We start from the raw sequence: 6,677 nt of genomic DNA on the forward strand, positions 1-6,677 counted from the left end.
TGAGCAATATATTCTTACAGATTACATCAAACATTGTAAGATTATATCTACAGGATTGCTATGTGGATATTAACATCATGAACTTTCATAGCTCTCATTAACCAAAATAGCACATATCTAGCCAAATTATTGCACCAAAATACTAAATTATCAAATTCTTGTATTAAAGCGCACCCACATGCCAAGTTATTGCACTTAGAAGTCACATTCTTAAGTTCTTGCACTAAATCGCACCCACCTATCAACTTGTTGGACCGTGCATGCAATTTACTCTAATTTAAGATTTACAATGCCCTAGTGAGTTTTAAACAAAATTTGCATTTGTTAGATCATCTTAGCGAATAAAATTTATAGTTCTTGGCACCCACCGGTGGAGAAACCGTTTTTACTCCCAGTTGGTAACCCTCTTTAGTTCCGGGTTTCCAACCGGGACTAGAAATCCAGGACTAAAGATGCCCATCTTTAGTTTCGGTTAGTGTTACCAACCGGGACTAAAGAGAGGGTATCTTTAGTCCCGGTTGGTATTACTAACCGGGATTAAAGATAGGGTAGCGGTCCCAGTTGGTCCCTTTTCTTTTGTTTCTTTGGCCAGAGTTAATCTTTGTATTTTCTCCCGAATCGAGTGCCATGCTTATCCCCAAATCAAACCCCAAATCCCCAAATCCCCGTTTCAATGTAACATCCCAAATCATTCACATCACAAATCTTAAGTTACTTATACACACAAATCAAATACATCACAAATCCTAAAAAAATACACACAAATCAAATACATCTCAGTTCCATGCAATGAATCACAAAATTATACATCTCAGTGAATCACAAATTATCCAAAAAAAAAGGAGAAAGGACGCCGGCCGGCAAAGGAGAGGGTGCCCGGCTGCCGCTGCTCGCCACTCGCCCCGTGCCCGCCGCCGCCCCGCCTGCCCGCCGCCAACCGCCATGGCTGCCGCCCGCCTGCCCGCCGCCGGATGGGAAGGGAGGAGAGGGAGGAGAGGGGAGGGGAGGAAGAAGGGGAGGAGGGGGAGGAGGAGAGGGATCTGTGAGGAGGATAAGTGTGAGGAAGGGGAGGAGGAAGGGATTTGTGAGGATGTGGTTGCGATTGTGGTGGAGAGGATAAGTGCGAGGGATTATATACTACGTATTGAATTTTAGTCCCGGTTGGTAATACTAACCAGGACTTGATCTTTAGTCCCGGTTAGTATTACCAACTGGGACTAAGAGTGGTGATCTTTAGTCCCGGTTGGTGTCCTAATGATCCTTGGCCCCCTGATAGGCCACTGACAGGGGATGAACCGGAACTAAAGATGATTAATCTTTAGTCCCTGTCGGTGTTATCAACCGGGACTAAAGATCATAGAATGGCTGTGGGGTTTTTAACCGGGACTAAAGATCATTTTTAGTCTAGGTTCTTTTTGGAACTGGGACTATTGTGGTTTTGGGTCGACCCAGTAAAGATCATTTCTCCAATAGTACTGACCATTACCACTTAAACGTCACCACATGAGACGAGTCCACCAATACCCTACACATGCATCTTGATCCATTTTGCAAGGTTTGCAAAACTATTCGGTTATCACGTGCGGTAACCTTTTCAGTTTTTGAACCTATGGTAATACTCGTGGTAACCATACAGTTTTTACGGTAACCACTTAATACTGCGATAACCACCTTATTGCGGGGTAGAGGTAACCCCACCCAAAATAGTTTGGTGAACCCTGCCCGTTTGTCATTCTCTATTAGATATTGGAGGGTTTTTTTTTTATCCGAGTTAATTGGTTGATTCATAAAAATAAGGCTGTTAAGTTTCCATATTGGTGATGGATGTATATATCGCGGGTTAATGTCCCAACATGTGTTATGTTTATACATGGTGCCTTTATGTTCTTTGAAGGATATGATCGTGGATTTTTACTATTTTGAGATTTTCATATCTTTACTATTTTGAGATTTTCATATTTTTTATTTTAAAAGTAGACTATCCCAAAACCTATTTCTTAACCTAAACCTCTTGATCATATCTTTAATCTGGTTTGAAATTGTTATATTTTAGGACAAAAGATATATTGTATAAACATTATTAAGCCCTAGCTAGCGGTAAGGTTAATCATGGAGACTCCTCTAATAACGAGGGCATGTCTCCTATGTATGTATGTAAGCTTGATTGATTTATAAAAGTTTGATCAGAATCTCTTGGCAATCTTGGGATCAGGGATCCTTCTTGTATACCCATGACTCTACTAAATCCCTCTTGAATTCATGGTACCATACTCATGGCTGACCATGTCCTTGATGTCTTAGAGCCGTATACATTGAGTAGTCATGTCCTACTCAGACTCTATGACAACTAGTATATCCCTTTCCCATGACACCGACAATATGAATCCTATCCACAACACAATCTCATACCATATCAACAGCCATTTTTTTTTTTTACCTTTTGTGTGTTCTCAATCCTAGTCCTAACTAAGAATAACTTGAATACTTTCTCGATCTGATCTTGCATAGAGCGATGATACTATCGATTCACCGTGGAATTAAGGTACTTTGATGTTGTTATGTTTTGAGTGCATGATTAACTGTAAAACATATATGATTGTATCGATGTCGAATTCCTAAATGACAAGTAAGAAAAAAAAAAGGAAGAGAGTATGTGTAATCAGGAGCGGAGCTATGTATAACTAGGGGGTGCCCAGGAACCCGGTTTAAAAAAATTTTAGCTACAATATATTTATCTATTTTCACCATATATATACCTATCAGTTTAAACTTAGACACCCGTATTAAGTTAAATTTGATTCAAACTAAAGTAAAGTAAGCGAATTGAACCCCTTCATTTTGTTCTAGCTCTGCCCCTATGTGTAATAGTAACATGAGAAGCTAGCTTCAATGTAATACAACCAATGCCAATATTTGCATGCACGAGGCTTTGATGAGTGAGAAGCTAGGACTGTTTGTCGATCGTGCCGGTGCAGCAACCATCAAATGATGCTCTCTAGGAAGAGGTAGCAATCTCCCTCATATGCATATGTTTGGTAACATGAATGAATTGACACCAACGAACAGTTAGCCCCTTGGAAGCAAACCGGTGGACAAACACCATTAAGGCAGCAGAGAGCTTCTTGATCTAGCTACACCACCACATATGCATGCATTGCATCACAGAGAGAGAAAGATAGAGAATCATTGCATCCAAGAAATAATCATCCACACAAACAGTGGCCAAATTGCCTCATCGCCAGCATGGACGACGCATGGACCCTGACGCTGGCTAGTAGCCACTGGATATTTTAATTTCAATTTTAATTTGGTTAATCTAACATATGGTATATTTCAGCTCGTCTTATAATTAAGTAAAATGTTAATTACTCGGTCGTTGCACGGCGTGTCAAATATTATCGACCAGAGAAAAAGTATATATTGTTGTATACTGGGAGGTTATCAACAGCGAAGTGCATTCAATATTTCAATCTTCTCTCAGCCACGAGGGTCAGGGATGGACTGCAGATGGATTGGCTTGACCAGTCGTTTTCAGATCGTTGGGGGGCAATTGGAATTCTGCTCAATAAGAGAGAGCATGCCACTGTACACCTCTCAATATGATGTACATACAATCATCCAATAGAAGGACATGGATCCTCTGTAGTACGAGACATGATAACGAATCTATGGTTGTATCTTTTTCTCAATTGCTATGGGTTCATTTCTCGACGTAAATCCAAAAAAAAAAATGATCCTCAATTGAGCATGGATAATTTTATGTACTAAAGCTACAGTGCTCCGATGATTCGACTCATTATCGATCGGAGAACTGCCGACAATATATATAGATCTGGGATGCACATGATCTTCCGTTAAGGCAACGTCGAGATCCGAAGTTACAGGGATGATCACAAGCAAGGGACATATATTCCCCTCTCATCAACAGTGCTATCATCCCGAGAGTCGCAGGAAGAATCATGCGTCGCAACAAGTAGCTATAGCGCTTTAGCTACAATTTGGCGTCGTTTCTCTGCTGTCCTGGACTGCAGGCCAGTACTGATCGATGGATCCATCGATCGATCGATCGGTTTCGTCCATGTCAAAGCCCACAGCAGCAAGCCAAGCCGGTGGACGGTGGTTAAGGGGGGAAGTTATGTTGCATGCTGTTACTTGGACAGCGATGCCTGATTATGCATTGATGTGACTAATTCTAAGATATTTTTAGTGTAATTTTTTCTAGAATTTGCCAGTCTAAATTAAATTGCCTGATAATACTCCCTGATCTGTTTACACATTCTTGACACTAGGCACTATTCTAATGTAAACTTTAAGTACTTTAGATCCTAATAAATATAATCATGAAACTTTCGTTTATTATTAGTGGTAAGAAAAAACAGTGAAAGAAAAAGGGAGCTAAGTAGTTGTTTTTAGTCGTGTCACAATAGTTTAGGGTGAAACGGACTAGCTCTTCTAACAAAGATAGGTTTAGAAAGAAGTGTTGAAAATAAATGTAGAGGTGAGCTCAATTCGTTAGGGTTTTTTTTTTTGTTAAAACCTATCAACCTGGATTTAATTCATAGATTTGACACATATATATGCTCGTATTTATGGCTAATTATTCTTTTAGTGGTAGACGACATACCTGTTGATCTCGAGTAGTCTGATGTGAGATGTTTATATGAGTGTGTGCGCTTGTATTGAAATTAAAAAAATGGATGTACCCATTGATCGCGAGTCGCGTCTGCAGTGAGATGTTTATACAAGCGTGTGCGTCTGTATTGTGTTTTGAAAAAAAAACAAATTTATAATACAGTCAGAATTGGGAGCTGGTCGATCTGCAATAGTGATTTATCAGAGATAGCATACACATGATTTAGGACCCATATGCATGAAGCTTTGTAGATATGGACTTATGGAGATACTTATAAGAAAATGCTAAGAAGCACCTACCAAAGCATAGTGTGGACACACGCGCACTTCCTCTTTTAAATATATATATGTATCTGCATGTGTGTGGCATAATGGCATGCTTAATCAAGCATATGCAGCTTTGACCACTAATCATATATACTTGTAAAGTTGATCTAAAGTCTATGGCCTCGCTAAGGCACTTCATATATAAGAAAAATCCTGACCGTTCAACATGATTAAAATAGAGAAAGTCATGGGCATCAAGTTTTGCTTAAAAGCTACACTTTGGAATTTTAATGTCATAGTTTTTTAGATCATTTGGTCATTCTTTCAGCAACACAATCTTCTGCCTAACTTGCATGCATGTATGCAATAATAATTTCAGGCTCCTTTTGAAACAAAGGAAAAACATAGAAGTTATAAATTATTTGTGTCCTATAGAAAATAATCCTATGGAGTTCTTCTAAAAGAATGGATTGAATCCTATAATTTCCTTTGAAATTTCTATGTAAGAACAATCCTATAGAGATTTTCGAAAAAAATAAAAAGCTTCAACATACCTCTTGAATTTTTTTAAGTCTATCTCACATATCTAATTACTGTGTTTTTCATATGGTCTATTCAAATGATCATTCCTATAATTTTTTTCATGTATATTCTAATTCTCTATTTTGCATTTACATTCCTATTCAAATCATATGTTTTTTCTATTCTTCCATTTTTTTTTTCAATTAAACGATTTAAAGGAGCTCTCAAAGGTTGGCCACCCGAAAATGATATATAAATTAATCTGTGTGAAAAAGTATTTAGGATACTATCAAAATTTAGCAATAGTATGTTAATTAGTTAAACCATCGATTTAAACATATATAGTGGCCGGTGAAAATAAAGCTTGCAGATCATAAATGTTCAAGAGTGACATGCATTGGTAATTAAACGGGGGCGTAAATATAGGAGCCGCTAAGATATGCCTCTTAATATTGTGACTCGTGACAGTGGCACAAAATTGAAAGAGTTTCAGCTCTGCAGTGATCGTCTAATACAGGTTAATTGGTAGAGTTATCGCTCTCGGGATGTTGACCAGAGATGGGGCTCAATTCCTCTGGGTACTTCTAGTGGCGCGGCTGTTGTCGCTGTTGTTCTTCATTGTTGCTTTGCATGCACAAAATTGTATGTAGTTTAATTTGCATGTATTATTCATTTGTGATTTTGTGATGATATATAATTTGGTTCACCTAAAACACAAAAAAGGCAGTGATTGCCCAATCAATTGAAGTTTAAAACACCGATGATAATATTATTTCAAACTTATCAGAAAATAAAATAATATGTGTTGTGTCAATGTTTTTTTTTTCATTACACGGAAATCACACAAACGCCCACACCACCATGCACGCACACCCACGAGTATGCCCCTAACACAGGCAGGGCATAGTTGTACAATGTTATTCTTTCCATTTATGTATATATGCATGAGTAATGAGTTTGATTTAATTTTAGTTTTAGTACAACATAACTAACTTCCTTGGAACAATAGTTACTTAAATTTGATTGATTTGTGTGGAAGAAGGCAGATTCAGCTGACAGATTGCTGGAAACAACAACCTCTGAGAGATAAAGATATAAATTGAAACATAATATTGTGTGTGTGTGTATTTTTGTATGGCCTAGTAGATCGATGGTTTATGATTGTATCTGTAATTTTCCACTATTAATTGAAAGTCTGATCTCAATGCTTCGTGACAGCAATCATGAAAGCATCAAGTCATAGATTGTGCAAAATC

The sequence above is a fragment of the Oryza glaberrima genome, chromosome 7 (assembly GCF_000147395.1).
Source record: "Oryza glaberrima chromosome 7, OglaRS2, whole genome shotgun sequence".
NCBI classification, from domain to species: Eukaryota; Viridiplantae; Streptophyta; class Magnoliopsida; order Poales; family Poaceae; genus Oryza; species Oryza glaberrima.